Genomic DNA, 25945 nt, shown 5'->3' on the forward strand with positions numbered 1-25945 from the left:
TATATATATATATAAACTTAACATTAAAAGTATTTTTCTTTTTTTTAATTTTTATCAAAGTAATTATATCTCCGGTTTTAAAAAATTATGGCAATTAATACGCGCTTTTGCGGTATACATAAATCTACTGAATAGAAATAATTTAATGTTTGTAATTTGTTATTTAATCGTTCTTTGAATTAGTAAGTCCTTTCACTGGATACACATTGAAAATTAATTGAGGGCATCGCGATGATTAAATAAAACAGACTAAGTTAGCGCGCAAGGAGGTAGAAATCGCGTTTGTCTCATGTGACAGCTGCGATTTCTCATTTATCCTTCGTGCAAAATATCGTCTGTATTTATCGAAATACCCTCGGCGTGACGGTAAAGCATTTCCCGTGTCGGATATCCGGCGAGTTAGCGAAGGTTAATCACCATGTTCCGCGATATCAAGAGAAAAAGGTGATAGAGAGAAGGGGGCTGTTTGATTCTCATTCACGCGGATATTTGATGACGCGTGTTCGGAAAATCGTGCGCACGATGGGATACATTGGCGAACTCGATTAGTCCCGCTGTGCGATATCACCGATACGAATAATGTCACTTCGCACGCGGACCAGGGTAAAATCGCCTAGCGATATATCCGCCATAGCAATATAGTAGCAATAAGTTCTTTGAAATGTATGAACGCGCGATAAATGTTATGGGACAATGAGGATTTTTACTATTTGATGGCGAGAACGCGCAAAATTCTAATTTATTTCGCGATCTCTCCCCGGAGATCGTAACCGGAATTGCGCGACGGCCGCAGACTGCCATCAACTGTTCTGTGAATCTCTGACGTACTTTCGTGCGACCACGCGACTAACGCAAATTAATTAATTTACCCGAGTGAATTTTCCTCTCCTGTTCAACGGGCGTAGCCTCCGACAACATAGTCGACGACGTCCTCGACGATGTGACTGTACGTTTCCCGCGAATAAAACGTCACATCGTTTTGCATTCAAGCCGCGAGTTAATTGGAAGCGCGATTATAATAAATATTAGATTGTCATGTATGTCGGTGAATTTGCGGTGAGGTTCCGTTACAAAATGTCCAATCGAATAAAGAGGTGTAATTCCGCTAGAGCGAATTGCGGCTTGTCGCAGGTGAAAGGATCTATATTCTGTAAAGCGTTCCCGCGTGACAAATATGTAATATAAATGTACTATAATTTATTAAAGCCGATAGAGTACAGTGTAGAAATTTAACGAGCGTTATATCGTAAAATATGCGCGATGAGCGGAGCTTAATTAAATTCAAGATCCTTTCGTGACAAATATTTTATTATGAAGAGAGATTTAATTGCGACGTATAACAATCATTTTATCAATCGCGTGACAGAGGCCAATCGCAGGCAGAAATAATTAAATTATGTTTATCAGGGGTTCGTTGTATCAGGAGTATCTATACTGCTATATCAAGATAAATCAAAATTGCGTTAATAATTTTTATTGAAATCATATCTTCAACATAACGTTGTCGTGTTATATGTTATTGCCAAAGCAAATGCTCTTGTCAATACCACGTGATACAGCGATGGTCGGCCAACAGTTTGTCTCGCGATCGTTTATCCGAAAAGGCCGAACGTATATAACAGGCTTAAAATTCGATACTTGGCATCCGACTAACCGACTAGGATATCGTATCGGGCGATCCTATTTTTCACGCTATCGGTGCCCACGTACATTCGACGCGATTTACATCCTTCGCAGTGACCGAAATCAACGGTGTTGATCTCGAGCATGATGGAGAGAGAGCAAGAGAGAGAGAGAGAGAGAGAGAGAGAGAGAGAAAGATAATCGGAGTTTCTTCCCCTTGTATCCTCCGCATCATAAATGTTTCATGAGAGGAAGATTCTCGCGGGCGGATTGTATGTAACGTCAGATTTACCGCGGGAAGACAGCCCGATACAAACGACTACCAGAAAAGCGGCGCCGCGCACCGGCGTGGATATGAAATTTTATCGAACACGCATTCTGTATCGGGTAAACCCTGGCGAAGCTTGTTCGAGGAATTTCCGATTTTTCGCGAACAATGCGGTGCCGCAAGCAGGTCGAGTTACTGCTTTAAATTCGATACGTATAACTATGTACGCGCGCGTATTCGGCAAACGAAAGCCGAATATTTAAAAACGATTGCGTTTAGAATAATTGGCATTAAACCAATCTATATGATAATTCCGATATTGACGTCATGATTCATTTCAATATCTATCGCGACATGACGCCGACGATTGGAGTTATCGCGATTAAATATCTTCCGGCGAACAATCTGAAATGCTTATCGGAAAACGAATAAACACGATGTATTTTTTCCGAGATCTACGAAAGTCGTTTTGCGTTATTTGCAATAATTTCCGCGCATGTGGAAAAGATTAATAGCAGGAATTACAACGGAAACAACAGACCGTTTACGTTACCGTACATTAATGAGATTGGTTTAATATCAATTACATTTCAATAATCATTTCTATTGCGACGAATCAACCTGCGTAAATTCATTAGTGCGTATGCGGAAAGTACTCTAATAAAAAAAAGCTCACCCTCGATTAAATAAGAGACACAGGCGACCGAACCAATCAGCTTCAACCTAATTGGCACTTGGAGCGCAAAGAGTCCGGTATTTACGTTTGCTCGCAAAGAATCGCTGCAATTTTATCGCGTTAACGCTCGCGGGGATGCGCAAAGCGCGAATGAGAAAGTTCCTTAATTCGTCATAGTTGTAAAAGGGTTGTAAATGGCGCTCCGCGTCACACCTCTCATTGAGTGAAAAAACTGACATCGGAGGAGACAGGAATGAGAGACGATAGCTCGTGAAGCGAGCTTAAGAACGACGACAAAAAAAATCTCTCCACTAATGAATTTTTTTTTTTTTTATCTCCCTAGCACCCCGACTGGAACTGTCCTTTACGCGCTGCGAGAGAGCTCGAGGCGTTTCTCTCGCCTCCGCATAATTTATCGGTCGCCGCTATCGGTGTAGTACAACCACAGGATAGAAGGCAAATATAATGCGACGCGCGATGTAACATTCCGTAAATAGATCACGGATAATGCGAAAGAGTGATGCGTGCGGCGCAAACCACGTAAAAGCGCGCGGTGAGCGAACGCCGGCGTGTAACCCGTTATAAACTTGATCGCAAAACTTCGCCGTCCCGGTAAATATAAGCTCGCAAGCGAGCAATTAAGTTTATCGAATCTCGATCTTTCCGCCGTCGCTGCGCGCGAGCGTTAAGAATCCACCGACGTCAAACGCCGGACGATTCTTTAGAAGGGTGAAAAGGGGAGGGGCACGTACTCGCAAAAAATTACTTTCTCCTATATATATGCGACACATACATAATCGTTATATCGCGTTTCCATCTCGCGCGCGTCGACGCCGTAAAAAAAAATAGGAGCGGGTAATTCGAGACTACGTCATAGCCGCTCTAACAAGATTATCCTCGGCTGTGTTAACGTTTGCCTACTTTTTGCGAGTATATTTCTGCGAGAGCGGGTACCTCGCCACGAACCCGGCATCGAACCCGTCATCGATCGATCCGACTCGGAAATTTTTTATCGAGAGAAAAGAATCGAGGGTGTGTGCACGATCAAACTTGCCGGCGGACGTTGGTCAAAGTTGGTGAAAATTCTTTTATAGACGTCACCGCGCCCGTCCTTCATATATGTCTAACTTTTGCCAACATTTTGCTCCCTTATATTCTACTCCAATCGAGTAAATCCATGATACTTTGCGGTAGAAGGCGAAATCGTGAAGATGAAGTCACTTTAAGATCCTGGCTTGAAAATCTTGCTATTCTATAAATAAGCATCGCTAAAGTTAAGCTATTTCAAATCTTGCGAATAAAAATAGACTAGTCTTAGTGAGATAAAATTTCTATTTTAATTTTTAATTTTTTAATATTAATCTAAAAAATCTAATTCTTTTAATAATTGATGATATCATGATAAATAACGTATTTAGAAATATATTATATGCAAGTTTTGAAAAGTTGATGATAAAACAATCTTGGGTAGTTGCTTCCGGAGCAAATCAACGCTCACGCCAAATCGTGAGGATATAAATGAAGTTTTCCTGTTAATTCGACGAGAAGACGCGTGGCTGTGCTCGTTGATGAAGGCGAAAAGGGAAAGCTGGCTTTAAATCATTTTTGCCGACAAGCCATTCTGCAGCGCCCGGCACGAAACGAGGAAAAAAAAAAATTACTTTAGCAACTTCAATTTGCGGCAACACGTTGCTACGGTGGTGAATGTAAATGGGACGCCGCGATGAGAGGGGTGGATAGATGAGGTTAAGGCAAACGAATGAGAAGTTAAAAAATTGTGAAATGCAAGGCGGAGTTCCGAGTATGTCCCATCTGTCTTTGTTACCGTACTACGTAGAATGGCAAAGGCGAGAAAGAGGAGAATTTTACCCGATAACTTCAATTTACCAGACCGTCTCCCCTCCATTCAAGACTTCCTCTTATTACACGGCTCGCTTGTAAATTTCGCAAAGTCTGATCGCGCCACTATCCCGTAGATAGCTACCGATGCATGCGAAATGATCCCCAACTTCTTTGACATTTATCGAATTGACTGGACGTGGCTTGCGTTGCAAATAGCAGTCATTTGCATTCGATGGCGTCCGCGCGATAAACTAAGATTCTTTTGATTGAATTTTAGCGCTATATACACAGTGAGAATGCGTTTATCTTATATTAATCCAAGAGAGAATATCGAGCATTTATAAAATATTTTATAAGGATATTTATAAGATATTTCTTTGTCTTTTAGAGTCTCGTTATCATTATTGAAAAGATTTTTATACATTATTATTTGAATATCTTAATTAAATTGCCCTATATATAGTCATAATGCGATAATAAAAAAGCGTGTTCAATTTGTCGAGTATATTATACGCAATACATTATCTTTAATTTGAAATAACGATATGTTCCCTTTCGTCATTTTTTTAATTAGAATAGGATGTTCATCTTATATGCAATGTGACACTTCTTTTTGCACATTAGCGTAAATATCTTCGCGCCGTAGCTATCTATAGTTAGTACTAAGATGAATTCCGTTGAGTGCTGCTTTTAAGAGGTCAATAAGGCAATGCGACAGCCGTGAAAGTCATTCCCGGCTCGACGTATTCCAGGTATCAAGAGATTATTGCCTATTCCGAGGCCGATAGAGAACCGGCAGTCAGCGAATTTTACTTGATGAGAAAGTGTAATGCGCCGGGTAATAAAAGCCACATCAAAGGGATGGCGATGATGTGCGGTCTCGAACAAAGAAAATAGCAGTAGAATCGTCGAAGTCGTTGATGCCAATTCAGCTCGTACGTAGCGTGCCATTGTATCCAATTGCATTTACAAATATTTGCAAAGATAAAAATATATATACATTTACGTATAATGGAATTAGAATGGATAATTTACATGCAAATGAAATAATATAAAATGGGTGCTTTGTATGCGTGCGCGCGTGTGTGCGCTCGCAAAACTCGATTGATACAATTAGTATAATTTTCAAGGCTGACTTGTTCTTATAAATATATAATCCAAACTCAAAATTTTCCCCTCTCTTTCCCCGCGTATCAAGATATTAACGTAATTTTTTACGAAGATCGCTATCTAAGTCTCTTTATCCTTGGAAAGTTCGAAGACTCACATTGCACCTCCTTCCGTTAAATCTCCAAATCCAACTACTCCTTTTTTAAACTCCCGTTACTTTTCTGGAAAAAAAGGAAAGAAATCCATTTACCTTTTTCTTACTGAAGATTTGAAGCTATCTACTTTTTTTTCTCTCTTTGAAACCACCTGCTGCTTTTCTGTGAAAAATCAAGAGTTAACCACTTCAGTTTTTTGCGAGGAGCAAAATCTGCTTCGTCCAGCTAAGTGCCAAAATTAATGCACAAAGTGTTGCAATATGGAATATAATACATATCGATAGCTTTTATTTTTAAAATCACTTTTATCGTCATCCAAGAGACATATGCAGTATTGCAATATTGAAGTTATTGCACGTTTATTTAAGGATATAATATCTGAAAAATTATGTTTGTATATATATGCGAATAATTAGAGCAGAACATAATTAGGGCACGCACAATCCACAAAGCAACTTTTATTTAGAAAAAATTTTGATTTAGTTGTATTATCAATTATAAAATAAGTTTTACAATTCTCATTTTGTATTACTCACAATACTTTTAAAATTTCAGATTAGATCTCGTAATTCTTTCAACTCTATATTAAATTTTTTATAATGCTTTTAGAATAATAATTCTAGAAGCATTATAAAAAATTTAACATAGAGTCGAAAAAATAATAATTTTTTTAGAATAATAATTCTGGAAGCATTATAAAAAATTTCATGTTTCCATGACGAATGTAAGATCACATTAAGCTTGATGTGTACATTGCATGTGTACAATTCTCATTTCTTTGACGAGATAAAACGCATCCGGACGATTATATTGGGTGTTTTATATAAAAAATTCTGTATATTTAAAAATCCATCTATTTCCAAAATTTCTAAAAATATAGAACAGATGAACTAGAAGGAATATTCATTTAGAAAAATACTAATTCGATCATATAATGTTCTCGAAAGAAAAATAATCTTTTCTGCATAATTTCTATCAGCAATACATCTATTACACCGAATGAGAATAAGTAAAACATTATATCAATACATATAATCTTTGATATAAATACAGAAATATTATTAAAAAATCTGAATAATTTTCACAAGATTTTATTATGTTTTTATTTGGTCGGATAATCAGTTAAATATTATTGTATGATTCTAAGACGCATGAAAGCATACAATATGGATAATATTCTGGATCCAAATATTTTTATGAATTTTTTGATGCTAGGAATGTCAAATCTCTTATTTTTTTTTTATTGTCGTTGAAATTATCGTTAAAAATTGTATATATATTGCATTTAAATTATTCTCAATATCGATTTATGACCATGTTATTAGATTGATACAATTTCGCAAGAATATTTGATCCGTTATAAATAGAAAAAAAGAGAGTAGTTACGCGTGCACTCATGTGTGCAATTTTCGCGACTTATACACTTGTTTGAATGCACGAGATAAAATATATGGAGGGCGTATGGAGAGCACCCAATACGATATTACGTGTATACATGATACGATACACAGTAAAAAGAGTGAGGAAATGAGAAGGAAGGAAAAGCCTACCCTATCGGCGCTCACGTAGAGAGGTATTGCAATTTTCCGAGCGGAATCTTCCCACCGAGAAAAGCAACAGATAAAGAGATTTCGCCCTGCATTTTTCTACAGGCGGCGGATATTTCTCGGCGATTGCGAGAGAGCGCACGTAGCATCGCTCCGAGATTTCGTTTCATTGGATTCGTTATTATTCGTACGGCGCGGCGAGCATGAAACGAGGGACAGATAGATAGACAGACAGATAGATAGATAGACAGGTCCGGGACATAACGGTATCAGCGATCTAATTTATAAGACGTTTCAGTACCATATCTACGGTATCGCATAAAGATAAATCGGTATCAACGTGCCGTATACGAAAACTTTTTTTAGCGTAATTATCGTTTGTGATCGTGGGAGAAGGAGGAAAGTACAACGAGATGCGTTTCATCGGGAAAACATGTATTTCAAAGGAAACAGTTTTTGTTATCGTGACGGAAAGATACGCGTTTGTTTTGGCTTCGACGGGTTTATTCTCGATAAAGAAATAGTTCGGAATTATGTGGGAAATTACGGCTAATCAGATCTGCCGCATCGCGGCGATGATGGCGTAATTTCAGGATGGAATCATTTTTCGAATTCATTTGATGCAGTAACAACTTCCACGTGTATCGCAGGCGCGATAAGACGCGAAATGGGGATCATTATGGCATGACTGCATATCTATCAAAGTAGGGCAAGGTGTACTTTTGCATAAGTTGAGGCTCGCGGGGCGAATACATTTCGCCCCGCGATGTTGTAACAATCGGATAATACTGAGCGGTCGCGCTATGATGTACAACTGCTATTGTTTTCCAGTAGCGAGATGTGTACTATAGTATAATAAAATGCATATTTTGCTCAGAGCTTGAAATGTTTTGTATATATATCTCTCTTTCGTACGATTATTTTAATTGTTATCATCATCACGCGTTGACATTATTATAATTAAATCTTCTTTTGCGAGAAGAAACGCTTAATGAAAACGATTAAAAAAAAAAACAGACGTACTTTTTCGACAGATAAAAGTAAAGAAAGGTAAAAGTTGTTTCGCGCTGCTCACAACGAATCAATGGTATCATCCAAAGAGTGAAACATTCAGCTGAAAATGACAGCGACATTTGTCGATTCGCGATAATTTGTCGCGATAATCGCTGATGCATTTTTCATTCAGTGTCAGTTTGACAGCCGCGATAATCGTAAAATGTAAAAATCTATTTGTGCACGCACAACCTGTATGTCACGGTATATAATTTATCGGAAAAAAACATGCGCTTGTAATATGAACTGACCGGAACGATACGTCATAAAATCCAAAAATACTCGGGTTGTTATTGATACGTCATTAAACGTTAAAGTGTATCGTTGGAAACGATATTCAATTATTGTTCGATATTTACATTTTCTATTTTTGCCCATATAAATCGGTTTTGTTCATAAAAATATTCATAATTTCGTGTCAATGCAGTGTAATAGATATCATCGTTAAATAATAGAAAATTAAGATCTTTGTAATATTTTTTGTATTATGTGAAGATTTTATCAATGCGTTTATTATAGCCTGAGAAAAATGAACATAACATCATATATGATCTTATATAATTATATAAGTTTATTTTTTCTGGAGAACTAAATATTTTTTATATGATTCACATATTAATATTTAATTATTTAAATTTGAATAAAATTTATTGTTACTACACATAATTACCGTAATTTAGTAAATATATAAATAATGTTCTAATGATCGCAACGAAATGATGCAGCTGCTGAAAAGAGCGATAAAAAGTATAGAGATGCAAATATAGTGTGGAGGCGCCAAATTTTCGCTATCATATCAGCATTATAATTGAATTTATAAAACACAAGATGCGTGATCAGTAATACATTAAACCTGGTGATCTCGTTAAAGTCGTTATACATGCCGGCGTCGCATTAAACGCAGCTTTTCTTCCCTTAATCGTTTTTTATCTGGTCTCTCGGGTGTTATCTCCTTGCACAGAAGTATTTTTAAGTGATTTATTACTACTTTAGGAAATTATAAAACGGCATAACGGAAACTTTTACCAGCGGTAAATGCAAATTATGCGTGCAATATCTCGTGTCTGTCCGATGCAATTTGCAAAACGGAAAGCGGAGAGTAATTAAACCCAGAAAAAAAACCGCAGTTAAATTGGAAACTGATACGTATATATCTACGCAATATTCTCCACTTACTTTAAATGGAAATTATCCGAATCATCTTTTCTTTGCGAAAGCGTGATCATAAGAAACATTAAAAGCACGGTAATGACGAACAATAATTAGTACTGTATCGATAAATGCGCGTGAAATATTGGAATTACTTGCAAAAGAGCGCAATATCGTGCGAATGGTCGTGAATATACACTACGCGAGAAGTATCGTTTATCATGGAAGGGGATGAGATAATTGTTTGCGATATCTATATTTACAGTATTATGACTATCCGTAAGTTACATAGTAACCAGATGTTGTAAAGAGAGAGATCGCCATTCTCTCTTTCTCTCTCTCTATTGGTTCAACTATCTAAAACTTTCTTCGTCACAAAGGTCGGAGCTTTTTTCTAATCCTATCTGAGATAAACGTTATAAATCGCGAGAAGTTTACTATCTCTTCTCGATATGTTGTCAATGGAAAGATCGAATTCCGTGTTTTCAATAAAACGCAATACTCTGTGTCATGATACATTGTTATATCGGATATTTCAATAAATCTTGGTGTCGCGATTTTTTTCCGCGGCCATTGAAGGCATTGACACCACATCCTTTTTCGATTTTATTACACGGAAGATTCTCTGTTTTTACGAGAATGAAAAAAATAATAATATTCTATTGAAGTCTGGAAAAGTCAGATTTATTCTTTTATTAGACATGTATAAATGTAATATTTTTTATACATATATTGCATGATGTAAGAAATATTTATTTCTACGCGTTTTCTCTTTTTATTTTATCATTTTTTTATAATTAATAGTCTATATTAACATAGATCAGACACCGTATGATCTAATATCTAATATAATTTTTTATACTACGGTTTTTATAAGATAAACTATAAACGCGATACAATAAAATGTATGCAAATGATGTAGACGTTTTAAGGTACATTCTGTGAAAAAGACGTAAACTGACGGATGCCAATTTCCGAGATTGACGTAGCGTGTACGATTTTTGATAAATGGAGAACGTTAACGGCTATAGGCATTTCCTATCTGTCATACGGAATCTGAGCTGACGGTAGCTTTTAATAATCTGCAAAACGGAGCTTTCCTATAAGCCATTCGGAAAGAATGGCTATTGCCTTGCTATTCGCTTCTACGAACTACTTGCGATTTACCTTCATGCGTACATAAAATAATATAGACATAATATCATAAAATATTGATGCTTAAATATTTGTGTTGACGGTTAAACAATAATGAAAATAAATAATTAAAAATATAGAACTTTTATTTAGAATATATATGATAATATTAGGGAATGTTCATCGTTATAATGCAAAAACTGCAATATATATGTGTAAGCGATATGCTTACACATATCATAAAAATGCTAAGCTTTTTTTATCGATCACGGAGACTATTAACTTCAAGTTATTCAAAAAGTTGCAGCGGGCAACACGTGTTTTCATCGATCGATGATGACTTTAAAATGCGAGAGTATATGTTATGCACATCTGTATGCAACAATCTTCGAATCTTGTCGCCGGAAAATATCTGTCTCTGTTATCTAACGACAGGTCAATAAACTATCCATATTGGTTTCTCCTAAAGGAAATAAAAGTGACTCGTTGCAAACTTGGGGCGACAGATAAAGCTTCGTCATACTGTCGTATCCAGATCGGCAAGTTCTACGAAGAACATCCAGGAAAATACGAATGAAATTGTTATCTACGTATACAAGAGAGAAATCTACGGAGACATATCGGATTAACCCGCTTCAATGTTCAGCTTTTGTTCTCTTTAATAAATGACATTAGAATTTACAAAAAAAGGATAAAGAATAAAAATACGACACGAAGAATTGTTCTGAAAGTAATTAAAAAATCCACGATCATTAAAACAAACGACCGCAAAATTAATGATTCAAGTTGAGACGCGATGTTATTTTAGCGTAAAAATAATTCGCTATTATATAGAGAGAGAGCTGATTAATCACCTAGGATATTTGTACTGCTCGAGAAAAATGAGCCGCAAGAAGTTTATTCTGATAAATGGTTCTTGAACAATTTTATAAAAAGGAAATATGAGAGAGACATGAAATTGTATACAATATTATACATGTATATAAAAATCAAATCGATATATACATGGATATGTTTAAAAATCATTTCATTATTTTCATCTATTTTATTTCTATAAATCTTGGGATTGTAAATGTACTAAAGTTGATAGTATTTATCTAATCATATAAAGAATAGGACAAGTTAAATTGCTAGAATTGAGATAAATATTTTTCTATCGAATAAATATAAATTACGTTTGTTACGAGAAGAAATTCAGCCATGTACACGTCGCTCCGAAATGCAAAATTAATGGCTCGTGCGGAGCGTCCTATAAATTTTCTTCGACATACGTCGTGTCTCGACGATCTCACTAAAAAGTGCAGTCCTCCGAAACGCTCGCGACACAGTTTTGCTGCTGTGTATCGTCGAGGATGTAAGTTTCTCTCGTTCCGCCTAGTAAGCGATATCTAAAACGCCCGACCCGGATTTGCCTCAACGAGAATATGAAACGACACAGTCGTCACGATTTACGTTTTGAAGGAATCTCGCCTGCGCAAAAGAGAAAAACAGAGAGAGAGAGAGAGAGAGAGAGAGAGAGAGAGAGAGAGAGAGAGAGAGAGAGAGAGACGAAATAGCGAGATACGTGCAATGAGCGCAGTAAATTCTGTATCGGTAAAGAGGTCTTTGAAAGCCCGATAATAAATTGTCTATAACGGCCGATGCGACGTCACGTTGCAGGTGACATCGACCCACATGTTACCAGCAAATCGATTTTTCGAAAGCACTGCCCTGTCAAATTGCGCGAGTGACGCAACAGTGCATTTAACTCTCCTCCCCGTAGATGATCGATGAACGTATTCGGACATATCTCGTAAATGCACGGCCGAAATCGCGGCGCTGAAAATCCGCGAGGCTTCCCGATCGGCTCATCGCAACTGTACGGAATAAAAAAAAAGCAGATTATTTCGTCGCAAAGTGACATTAATTAAAATGCGCTTCAACGTTACGATCATCTGCGACGCTGACATTCGCGCGGATTTTATTCTAGAAATTCAAATGTACGTATATTTATTGATAATGTGCGTCGTAATAATAATGCAGCAAAAGTGTGATAATGTGACTCTTAGTGAAACATGCACATATATACATACATTTATTTTCTCTTGATCTGTTTATCCATACTTATCCATACTTAACTTTATTTCACTTGAGACAAAGTAAAGTGACATGAGATTAATCGATAAATATTTTATCGCGAAATATAGAAGAATTTTTTATATAAATTATTTTGAAGTTGATTAATTACAATGCATAAATATTAACATATTTGATATTTTGACAGAAAAAATAATTTTTCATAAATTTTAATAAATCTCGTAATAAAGACTTAAGCCGGGCAGATAATGGCATATGCCGCTTGTATTGACGTTATTATTTTTCAAGACGCGATCGCGAGAAGTACTAAGTAAAAACAATTATTATCTATAAACCATAATTATCAATTATCATTTTTAAATTTATAAAATTAATTTTATTTTAAATATTTGTTTATTGTTGTACGTGTCGAATATAAAATTCAATGTGTAAAATAACAATTTTTTGTAAGATTAATTATTTTGGGTGCTGCTATATATTTTTGGATCTTATATGTTACAGAGATCAACGTAGTTTCAATGTCATCAACTTCGCTGTTGCGCATCGATCGGTGAGTGACAAATTTTTATTTTATGGTAAAAAACGCCAAGTGCACACATACATACTTACATAGACATATAAAAGTAACAATCTTTTATTTTTTAAAACTTGTATTTGTTACATACAAGTTTTAAATATATACTTGGCGTGTTCTTTATCCTTTTTTAGAAAGGATTTTTATTTTCTATGATATATATGTATTTTGTATCTATACATGTATATATGCATCTATATTATTTGCGATAAACAATGACAATATATAATAATTTAATTATTTTTATAAAAATATATATTAACGTATTGTAATATATATAATCTATCTTATTTATCAGTATTATAAATTTATTTTGTTATTAACGAGATATTATTGTTATTAACGAGATATCGCTTTTCGCATTATTTGGCATATAACGGGTAAATTTATACGTTTTTGTGATATATTTTTACACATTACGGAGTTTGATTATATGAAATCACGTAATGTCTCAATTAACAAATTCAATATATCGATTTTATACTTATGCAATTATTGAAAAAATATAGCTCATGAAATTATCGTAATTAACAGAAATTCTAAATCTGTCAATTGTATATATGTATGACGGAAAACCGATATATATTATATATGTAACACATGCGTATCCGACGTGTACATAAATACATACATACGTTGTAGATATATGTACAATTATTTTTTTCTAAACATATAACACAATTTCATTCAAATCCAAAAATTGAGCATTGCGATGTGTTGTTGTCTTCAGCCGCTTTTTTTATAAATCCAGATTAGCCTTTATTAGTTTCCAAAGACGGATTTATCCTTCTCAAACGGCGACAAGGGCCGCCTGCTGACACGCGGTGTTATATCACTTCCGTCGCGACGTCGCCCTCGAAAAAAGAGGAGAAAAAAAAGGCGACGCGTTAAACTCACTCTCCTCCTTAATCTTACGCGCATCTGTCGGCCGACGGTTTTCTTGGCGAAAGCAATCGGAAACGTGTCATTAAAATGACATGACCCGCACTCGAAGACATTGTCGGGAGAAGAGAGGTATTCTCTCAAGAGATGAGCAGACTGAGAACAAGACTTTTAAGTCCTACGGGAAAGATACAAGGGAGGGAGCGAACAGTGTAACAACTTGAGGGAAAGTTATTTCGCCTGCTCCGGGGAACCTCTAATGAACTTCGAACTTTAATGATGGAGGCTGCTAAATCCCCGCCTCTTCCGATACGGACGCGATCGGCCGTGTCTGAGTGCGAACGTGAAAATTGACGTTTTAATGCCGTCTGTAATTCAGAATACTTTTTTAGAAAGTTAAAGGATTTAAATTATTTATATATTTATTTTTAATAATTTTGAATCTTTTTAATAATTTTGAAATTCATCTTTTGAAGATATTTATGCTTAATATTTTTCAAATACATATTACGAAAATGATTATTTATGAATTAATATACAAATGTGGTAAATGTATGTGTAAAAAAAATCACAATCTGACTAAAATAATTTTGAACAATTGAGTGATTTAGGTTCTTTTTCTAATAAGATTGGAGATTTTATAATGTAACGTTATGGTAACATCCACAATTTTACATTATAATATATTTGAAGATAAACATTAAAAAATATATAATATATTTATAATGGATTACTCGCACTTGTATCGTTTTCGATAACATTTTAGAAAACACGAATGAAATTAGATTATTGACAGTGTAACGTTAACAACGTTAGTATCGGTGACGTCAAAACAAACGCCACGACCATGACCGGATTACATCGCTAGAATCCATTTAGACGAGTCCCATTTCACAATACATCATAACGTGGCTTTACACGTACGCACTCGTGATTCACTCCTCAAAGTTGACAAAAAACCGCGTTAAATCCCTTTAGTGGGGGAAAAAAAAAAAACACGTCCAATTGTCGCGCCGCGGTTGCGCGCGAACGGCGTGATTAGTTTTATCAATTAACGATAACCCGGCGCGCCGTCTCGACGCGCTTTTTCCGCGGATTTTACAAGCCGCCATCCATAACGAAATACACGCTGTCCGTTCGACTGCGATGACAATGGCGCGATCGCAAGCGGGAAAATTATTGCTCGTAATTCGTCGTCGCGTCGTGCGTCGCGTCAGATCTTTCTTCTACGCTAATTAAAATTGCTCGTGACCGGCAGCACGTTCTCGCCGCTCATGCTTTTACTGTCGGGGATTATTATATCCTAGTTTCTCGAGCTAGAGTTCCGTGAGTGTATTACAAATTATACACGTTGTCTGGAAAATATTTGATTAGACTTGTACAGTGGTTTTAGAATATTTTATGAAAAAGACAGGTACAACGAAAACTTGCAGAGAATTACATTACAAGTAGTAGTTTTCATATTTTGCAACGTGATTATGATTTTTCATCGCATTTTAAATATTATTTATATTTCTTATATAAATAATATAATATATTATTTATATAAAACTATATATATATATAAAATAATATAATATGTTATATATATAAATAATGTAAATAAGAATATTAATATTTGTTGTATAAATATCTGTTTATTTAATCAAAATTTCATAATTTTTCGCAAGTATAAGTTTACATAAGAATATATGTATTATTTCTCTCGGTAGATATTTTTCATTTCCTCCGTGTGTCTAATTAATAAAATATTTTATATTAAAATTTATTTTTATTTGTGAGAAAACGATGCGCGTTGATATAAACTTGATTTAATTTTGATACGTCCCATTTGCGCTTGTCTCAGGCGTGAGAATCAAACAATACCTACACGTCCATCGGGAATGCATCGGCAGAAAACGATGGAAAACTGATCGATGCAATATGAAACGACGGCAAAGTTTTACGCGACGTTTTAAAGATTTTCACGCCCCGCGATGCGATGGAGTTACTGAAAATCTAACTGCGAATTCGCACGGGTCGTGACACCGGAAGAGCACGTTAAGGTATATATCCGGCATATCTGGGTGACATTCGCGTGTTGGCGTCGTGCGCTCTCTGCCTCGCTCTTCTACCTTTGCTACTTTTATTGGCGGAAGTGTTGGACGCGCAAGCTCCATCCTCTTATGATTCAAATCGTAAAATACGGACGACAATCTTGAATATACACACACATACATATAAATGCCACACAATACGAGCGATATATTCTCTCGCTGTTCACGGCCACATCTGCAATCCCGATCGCGAATATCTATCCGTAATATAGGTGCGTTAATATTCTAACAAATGGATTAAAATACGTAGATTTTTGCTTAACGTAATGGTACTTATGCGTTACAATATTATATTCTATCTTTCTCGGAATAAAATCAATTTTATACTGCAGGCAGAATTATGACTGGTTGATAGAAATTCTTTAATATAATAAATATTCTTAAAATTTTTATTATGAATACGCAATGTCGCGTAAAAATTAAATTATAATTTCAAATTTAACGTGAAATTTATAATACAATTATTTTTAGTTATGTATGTTTCGCAATATAAAATTATTGGTATTCTTTAAAAATTTAGGACATGCTTTTTGAAACAGATAAATTAATAACAAGTTATTTCATAAAAATAATATTATTTGATATTATACATTTTCTCTTTTTGAGACAAGAAATCTCTGAAAAGTTGGAAAATATTTTTAAATCTTCACAGAGAGAGATAAAACGTGGATTTATTAATACATTCTTTAATCATTTTGCGTAGTTTGTTCTTTTTAAATTAATTCGCACTAAAGATGTTTGCCGCATCGTTAGTATTAAATATAACGCTTTTCTGCTGGATTCTCATTTATTTCAATAATGAAATGTACGCAATACGGTCGCTTATTAAAATACGGCGTGAGAGATTTGCATAAAAACTGATATCTACGCGAAACGTACGCCTCATAATTATCAGTTAAATATTCCTCCGAATTATAAATAACAATCCGAAACATATGCATTGATTAATAACGAAGAATCGTGAAGCAATGGAGACGACGGCGGCTCATTCCTGTGAAGTTACGGTAAGCTTGATAAAGTCTCATCGTGTTTTCTATCGGTGTACTATCCGGAAGAGGATGGAGCTCTTTCCAAGATTAAAAATCTCATAGTGCTCGAAGAGCCATGGTATATACTTTACATCGCTTTACACGAAATAGAAGACGTAGCACGGGCGGCGACTTTCAAGCACACTAGAGAAAACAACATCTTGCCCGTCTCATCTTGCTACTCTCTCTTTCTCTCTGTTCTCCATGGTTATATTCAATTGAATCAAATCGGTATGTTGTCGCACAGATCGTTCGAGTGTGTGAGCCGAGGGTTCCGAGGATCCCCAAGTTAGAATGTACAAGTGGATGAAACGAGACAGGTGAAGTGTCTTTTCCGTTTAGGAAAACCGGATTTGTGTGCGAGCTGAAAGAATGATATTATTCAATTTGCAGAGCAATGCAATAAATTCGCTCTTTACCGCACGTATAAAAATAATTAATTCCTGAGTGTCACGTGGACGTTCCTCTTAAGAGATTTATTGTCAGGGATGAAAGTCGAAGAGCATAATAATGTAGGGCACGAGAATATTATTTATGGAGGGTTGTTATGTGCCAAGAACACGAGCACGCAAACGTAATGTAGCGGAATATAGAAAAACAAGTAAATTTTCAACGTTATCAAGTAATATTAATTTGAAATCGTCTCTCTCTCTCTCTCTCTCTCGAAGCTTTTGTGTAAATTCTTTTAAATATAACAGTAGTACCCGAGAAAATTAAAAAACTAGTAGAAAAAAGCAAATTTAAATTAAACGGCGGTATTTCGCGTTTTGTTCGTACGGGAAATTCGAAAATTATCTTGTCAAGAAATAGAAATAAGATCAGGATACGAAAGATTCAATTTGCAGCCGGAACGCCTCACTTTGTTCAATCCCCCGGATCCGGCGAATGATCGAAGCGGATGGAAAAAGACCTCGGCTCTTCCCGTTAATTAAGTTACGAGATGCGCTTCTGGCCAATCTGGCTCGTCCCTTTCTCTTCACCGCCCGAAACCGGAAACGAGCTGGCGCGGATTATTTCCGCGAGATGAAATGTAGGGCGAAACGTTGATAATTAACGCGCGGAGTTGAGTACGCGATGGAACCATCGTCGAAATACATATCGATCAGATGGCGAGTATTAACCTCTTGGGATAAGAATGACATAGCAGCGATGACTTGCCGGTGCACAAGATAACGACGTGATCTTCGATTTTGTATTTTTAACGATGGTCAAAACGCGCTCTCGTCATCGACTCTCGTAGAAAGAAAATTAATGAACGACCGTTATGAGAGATTACGGATAAATATCTCTATTTATCCCGTCTAGAGTATCTACATCGCGAGATGCTCCTGTAATTTTAAATCTTTCAGTTTGGTCTGTAAATGCCATGCGACGTTCCCATGAGCGCAAATTCAATCGTCACGTGCGACGGAGATCGTCGCGGTAAAATTTCCGGAAAAATTCTGGAACTCCTCCGTTCGACCTCGTTCCCTCGTGAAAACCGACCGCCTCTATAAATGCAATAAGCCGTCGCGTCCGAATTATTTCACGCCTTATGCAAGAGAGACGTAGTGATTTAAGATCGAAAAAAAGATGCGGCTAAAAATAGCGTAACGCATCGTAGCAACGAAGGTCGAATGCGATGAAATCTTTACCATTTTATCCGCGACGCTTTAACGAACGGCAATCAAGTTTGCAAGATAACGGGTAAATATAAAATTGTTTAACTCGATTGAATAATTTCTTTTATGCGCGAAAAATAGCTCTTTTTTTTTTTTTTATTTAAAGGGCCAGATCTCTGTGAATTTTGTCTACAATGTATAAGACCGATGTAATTTGCAAAACGACTTTCCGAGTTGTTTGAAGAAATTGGCGCAATTATATCGCTCTCTCGAGAATCGGACCGATTAAAATGCAAATTAGTCGCACCGCGCGATTCGCGAATTGCTCGATTTCTCTCTTTAAAGGGAACACTTAGGATCGATCGACTCGACCGGCTTGTAAAAGGCTTGTGAATGGGCTAATCGTTAGTACAATACTTCTGGTTACTCCTTCGTAACTGCGGACTTCCCGAATATACGATGTATATTCAACAAGTTCCGCATTTCCCGCTGCAACAACAGCAGCAAGCGTCGGTGTAGCGTCAGCTACGGAGTTATAGCGTTACCTGGATTAGTGTGAGATTTATGCCCAGTCAGATTAATACCAAAAGCTGCCCGGAACGGATAAGCTTTGCACCTCTACGTCACGGGAGAGATACTTCAACCGAGATACATTTGTACCGCGTCGCATGCGGAAAAACTGAATTTCAAAGCGTGAGGAAGATTTAGGAAGTTTATTTTTCGCGTCCTCGAAAATTTGCTGCGCGCATTTCACGTATCGCGCGTCAAAAATGTTTTTGACGTTGGCATCGTTGAAGCGTCAATCATTTATTACAGATTATAACAGTGTTATTCGCGCGCGTATTTTATGTAAAAACGTGTTCCATTATCTTTTTATACAACAATATATACTAGTATATTTACATACATACACACATATGTGTGATGTGTGCAATGAAAGAAATATATTAAACTTAGTGAATTGCATTTACATATATATTTCAGGTATTAGGAAAGGCATTATTTTTTATTTTATATGCAAATATTCTAAATTATTTAATATATTCAAATGTAGTGTAAAAAAGAAAATTACTCTTACGAATACAAAGTTAATAAGGGACGGTGCTGAAATATGTGGACACAGGGTAAACCTTTAGATTTAATGAGATCGCGCGCGCTCGGTTATTGGCTTATCTGCTCAATCCTGTTATCATTTATTAACTGCATGCAGAGTTCCCCGGTGTAGCAACGTGGCGGGATCGACAGAAAGTCAAATATGATTTAATATAAATGATTCGATCGTTAATCCATTTATGTTAGGTGTACGATATATCGGCTCTCATATCCAGTTTTGCGCGAGAATCGCACGCTGCTTTCGCAAAGATACATACGCGATCCTTATGCATAAACGAGCAGCTGTGAGAGAAATACAATATTGGCATTAGAAGATACTGTTTGTTTCTACGGTGTTGGAATATCGAACTTGGGAAAAGTTGAGATATCGCGTATACGATCGCGGTTAGTTCCGATCGAACTTAACACACCGCACGGTTTAACTTAACGCGGTCACGATCGCGTAACTTTCCATTCGTAATCGAGAACGGAACACAAGCGGAAGATATTTGCGTGTGACGCATCGTCGAATGATCCCAAAATTATATTCGCGCGGCAATTATACGGCACTTTATTGTTTGCCAAAGTGAATTGAGCGAGGCTATTTGTGTAAGCCAGATTTAAGCTCGATCGCTGTTCACACGATGACAGAATTTATTTCGCGTCGCGATTAATAAGAATTCTGCATGGAAATATTAAAATGACAACGTATGTATGTATTAAATGTACCAACAACGATGTAATAATATATAATAAAACCGAAAATTTGAAAATCACGGGAAATTATTAGGTCCGTAATTATGTGTCAAATCATATCACGTCTCTATCAAAGATATCTATATCGTTTGGGATCTCGCGCACCTGCGATATTATCGAGCGTTTACTTTTGCGGGAAAATATAGGATAAACGAAATTTAAACTCTGCGCGCTGAACAAGTCACACGGGACGATTGACATTTGATCAGTTTTCCTTCCGCGTCGTTAATAAAATCCGTCATCTCCCGTTGGTGCAACATTCACCGCGGCACCGGCACCGTTATCACTGGCACAATGACGGACAGCAGCGCGTTGTAAACAACAATTACCAATCCCGTTTGCCCTCCTATCCGCGGCACGGACATTCAAATAATATTAAACCCATAATTACACAACTGTCATTACAGTATGGGGTTTCGAAAGTATAGTATAGTTGGTCGGCGGTTATATTGGCAACAATCGAATCAAATCCGCCATTAAATCGCAAACGTGATTGGAAATGTTATTGTGCGGTCGCGCATTCCGCGTGAAATTATATGAGATTTATAATATTACACGACGATTAACGCTAACGCTTGTCTCAAAATAATATACTATTTTCATCACTATACGGGATAAAATTGAGAATGTAAAATATAAACATGTGATTTTACGATTATTTTGAGAAAATTTTACGAGCTTGTATCGGCTCATATAATTTATGCGCGCAGCGAACATTTTTAGCTGTTTTTATATAATATCAATTCTGTCGGGCTGTATATTTTAAGGTTTATTAGAGAAACATGTTTATCTCTCGTACTCTCTCATCTTCTCCTGTATTACAAGTTTTACGAAACGAGAAGGTGGGGAACCTACCTGATGATCCACGGCGCAACTTATTTCACTGTGTGTGCTGGAAATTTATCACAAGACTGTCTACGACGTTAACGGCACTGGGATATAACGACCAGATGATGGGTTTGCCGTAAAGACGACGACGTGCCCGATGTTTTTGCGACGATGATTTTCAGCGGGTTCTCCCGTGCCTTGGTGAGTCTCGCCGGGCGTAGCAAATGATTAAACCGTTTAATCATTACTACGAAAGAGGAAGGGCCGCGTGCGTGCGTGCTGTTGGATTTATAAAGATTTGTATCGTTTAGCCAATATGATTTGAACGGACGTGCATAATCGGCAAGAGACAGATATATGGATAGATAGATATAAATAGATAGGTAGAGAGCGAGAGAAAGAGAGGTAAGAGAGCGAGAGAGAGAGAGAGAGAGAGGAGGGAAGAGAGATACCTGCCGGAAATTGCATTAGCGGCCATTTATTTCTAACGAATACCCAATTACGTCGGTCGATAATGCACAACCGCACTCGCCAGTTGACGTAATTTCAGTTAAGCGCCGCTGCGAGAGAAAAGGGCGGGTCCAGGAAATCTTTAATCTCCGCGGTCGGCTTTCCAATTAGTCGCCGTTCCTCTTTCCTTTCCCCCTGTCGTTCGTTTCTTTCGATATCGGAACGAGAGAGAGAGAGAAAGAGAGAAAATGAAGAAAAAAAAGAGAGATAGAGGAAAAATACAACGTTGACGATTCACGGATCTTCGAAAATCGCTAAGCCGGCAATTTCTAATAGAGTTCTATACGCGTTTTTAAATCCGTCCGCTTTAATAGATTTGAAAGAGCATCGTGTTAGAGAGACAGTTGTGATAAGAAGAGCGTAAGCCTCTTTTATCGATGACGGGCACAAACGAAGAAAGACGATCCGTGTTAATGACCCTTCCGGAAATTGCCGACATCGTGCGGAGCATCGAAGGAAAATTAAACGGTCGGCGGGTCGGCCTGCTGTTTTTCGAGACAGAACAAACAAAGCGCGTGAGGGAGCCGCTTCTTGGATGATCATCTTTACGAAAGGGAACCAGTTTCCAACGTCATTGTATAACGAGGCCTCAAAAGCTGCTTGACAAGCAATAAAGGTAGCTTTACAAGAGTTAGAAACCGAGAAAATGTTCAAGAGACATGCCTAAAAGAGGGAACAGCGAACAATTAATTAAAAGGGGAGACATAAAGGATCTGGTTATTAAATTAGAATAATGTTTAGAAAATTTTTATATATACGTAAGAGGACAAGAGTAAAGGAAAAAAAGGACAAATTGTATCTTTATGACCGTCGATCGCTTTATAATTATTTATCTCAAATCAAAATGTAGAGAAAGAAAAATATCTGATAATTTTTATCTTACATTTTCTGCTTGATATCGGAATTTATAAAAATCCCGAATAAAAAGAGATCGTATTAGCTGATCCTGTATTTTTAACTTCGTAAAGTACGTTTCGATACTTTTCAAAGAATCGATTGCAAAATTTTTAAGTATCTGCAGCGAGAACTTGGTGGAACAATCCCCGTTCCCAGGATTCTGGAGGATATATACGCGTTAGATTCTCTCACTCGAAGAGGTTCGTAATTCCTGAGTTCTCATAGCTTTTCGGAATGTCCGCCGCGGTTGGAAAAACGTCACAAATCAGCGGCAGGTTCTCAGCAAGAAGAATGCGAATTAAATCTACCCGAAGGAGCACGTAATTCTTACATCTCTTTATTTTTTGGAAATTAAAGGACTATTCTCGAATAGATAGTCAAAAAATTTTCGTGATAAGAAATTATAAAGCATCCTTACATCTATAGAAATAAAAGCGAGTACATCAATAATTTTAATTTTTGTAAATTATAAAAACTTCTACACTGAAAAAAAAAATTGTTAATTTGACTAAATCCGTTCAACTAATTATCATTTTTTTAATTGAAATATTTATATATCAGTGTATAACATCCACAAATATAGAAATTCTGCAAATAATAATGAGAACAAAATACAATTTTTTGAAATATTAGAACTGATTAAATAAAAAGTTTATATGTAATATCGATCAATAAATGCTGAAAAAGAATAAAAATCTGAACGCGGTTAATTTTTTATAAATTACATTACGCGCTAGAATCGTAGTGACAAAATGAGGAGATGGTTTAATAAAAGCGATTTGCTAATTACATGCTTAAATAAGGTTTTGTAATATTAAGTCGTATTAATAATAAAACAGTAATTACATATTTTTTTGTCTATGTGGGAGGAAGGGAGATAATAATAACGAGAAAATCACGAAATAATGAAAAGTACGAACTTAGGCTGACTTAACTTAATCTTTAACTACTCAATTTTTTTTCATAGTTTTTTCCGGAGCGGGCGGTGAAAGGAAATTCACGGCAGAGCCGTAAACGTTTTGAACGATAGAAAAATTATAGTTTTATCTGATGAAAGGAGTGACTTTTTGAGATTTTATTGTTCCCCGAAATCCACTCGCAATAATTGACGTTACAAATCTGCGACGGGACGGCGAAGAAATACGGGTGTTACAGCGTAAGCAATTCGTAACTGTTTAACTCGCGCAATTTGCCGGGACGCAAGAAGCGGCCAACAAAAGTTTGCAGTATTGCAAAGTTAGGAGTGAGATATACTCAAAGCGACGCCCGAATACTTATTTTTCTTAATTTCATGGCATAGTTGCATTAAAAAGGAAGAATTCATTTATTACTGGCGGAATCTCGAGAGTGGAAGCGTAACTTCAATCCATAGAACAATCGAAACTCGATGGGAAGAAAGTCTTATTTAGTTCTCATTTACTGAAAACGGAGAAAATAGGAATCTCAAATAATCTAAATTCTCGTGAAAAATATTTACAGCAAAATTTGACGTATAAGCTCTCATTATACGTCTATATTTGATGCGTTCAAAATCAAACAATTAACATTGAAAATTTGACAGGAAAAAGAAAGTATCAATTAAATCCCGTCCCTACTGATCCGTAACTACTTGATCTTTTCACTTTATCAAACTTCATCAAGAAATCTGCGTCTGTTCGACGGCAGAATTTTAAGCAGCGGGAAACGGCTGTCACGGTCGGACCAAAGCTATCCGTAACTACTTAATCCTCGCGACGAGGTTTCGTACCTCACGTTCCGCCGAGGAACGCGCGGTTTGTTGACGGTTGAATGAGTCGAAAAGTGCAGATGTCCACTTCAAGTAACACGATAATTGGTTAATACCTGCCACTTCTCGTAGTCGAGAAGACCGGCGAAACCGCAAAGGAGCTTCCGTCCTGTTTACTCGGTCAATTTATCACAACCCGCCCCTAAAATTGAGTGTTAATCTTGAGAGTGTAGGATGCGCCCGCCTTTGCACAAGGTTCCGTCTTTTTAATAAATAAAGCCCTTCATGAGCACGAACTTTTAGCCCTCTGGGACTTGTAGAGGACAACTGAGAAAAATTCAATTTGCCATCCCGCCGCGCCTTGTCCTGCAAATCGAATTCTTTCTGTGTTAGAAAGAGAGAGAGAAAGAGAACTCAGGACGAGACGCAAGTGCTAAAATACAAGCAGAATTGAAATTGCCACGAAATGATAATCTTTATCGAGGTGGTATTTCGTCATAGATCGTTATAATATTAGTCAGACTTAACGAAAATTTAAATAATTCTTCCTGTCTATCTAAAGTTTCATCTCTAAAAGACGACGGCGAATCAAACTATGATTAATTTTAATTAACGTTTATGAGTACATGAGACGCTTTCTCTCTCTCTCTCTCTTTCATTCAACTAAATCTCCTTATCGTGAAGCACTCTCATTCTTCGATCACGCATCGATAATCGTGATCGAGCTTGATTGTGAAAATTATCCGGAGCGAAGGGAGAACTTTATTTCCGCGATATAATCTCGATCCGCGGATGATATCCTGTAGTCGATTCGATCTCTCGCGAGGAAAGATCGAGATTTTGAGACCCGAGAGAACGTTTCCAAACTTTTCAATTTGTCCGATATCCGCCGGCGATTGAGCTTGCTCAAAGGTCGAGGGAGGTCGAAATCAGGCGAGAATTGGCGTGAGAAAGCGGGATAATCGCGGCGGCAAATATCGGGGGTTGGTCGCGACGACTGTGTTTGTTCTGTAGCCGTCCTAAGCCGCAAATAACGAGGAAGGTCGGTCGAGAATAGGACGGGACCGGGATCTCCCGTATATCCTTCAAGCGATATTTCTGCTCTATCCTTTATCTTTTCCACCTCTCTTCTCCATCCACCTCCTCACTTTTGAGTAACGAACGCGCCGTCGACGGCCGTTCGTTTTTATCGCCGTCCCGGACGGGGGAGGCGGAGAACGCGACGAATAAAAAAGGGGATCTCCAAAAGCGAGCATGGCAATCTGCCATCGATGGCCGGCTGGAAGATCTGAAATTGCAATCCGCGCTCACTGCACGTTCGT

The 25945-nt window shown here is 36.9% G+C and overlaps 2 protein-coding genes across 9 annotated transcripts in view; one reads left to right on the top strand and one right to left on the bottom strand.

Annotated features, from left to right (window-relative positions):
* Positions 1–25945, bottom strand: part of LOC115238945 (5-hydroxytryptamine receptor 2A-like) — a 110393-nt gene that overhangs the window by 82983 nt on the left and 1465 nt on the right. For 6 of the 8 annotated variants that reach the window (XM_029813166.1, XM_029813158.1, XM_029813159.1 and 3 more), the window contains exon 2: positions 21518–21769. The gene's annotated coding sequence lies outside the window, so the exon portion shown is untranslated. Of the gene's footprint in view, positions 1–21517; positions 21770–21942; positions 22051–22883; positions 23361–25945 lie in introns of those variants that run through there. The other 2 variants (XM_029813163.1, XM_029813164.1) reach the window with 2 other exon arrangements.
* The window catches only part of LOC115238941 (RING finger protein nhl-1), a 198264-nt gene that overhangs the window by 69975 nt on the left and 102344 nt on the right, over positions 1–25945 (top strand). The window contains exon 3 of the mRNA XM_029813147.1: positions 13135–13183. The gene's annotated coding sequence lies outside the window, so the exon portion shown is untranslated. The remainder of the gene's footprint in view (positions 1–13134; positions 13184–25945) is intronic.

This window comes from Formica exsecta, unplaced genomic scaffold (assembly GCF_003651465.1).
Source record: "Formica exsecta isolate Colony F162 unplaced genomic scaffold, ASM365146v1 scaffold363, whole genome shotgun sequence".
NCBI lineage: Eukaryota > Metazoa > Arthropoda > Insecta > Hymenoptera > Formicidae > Formica > Formica exsecta.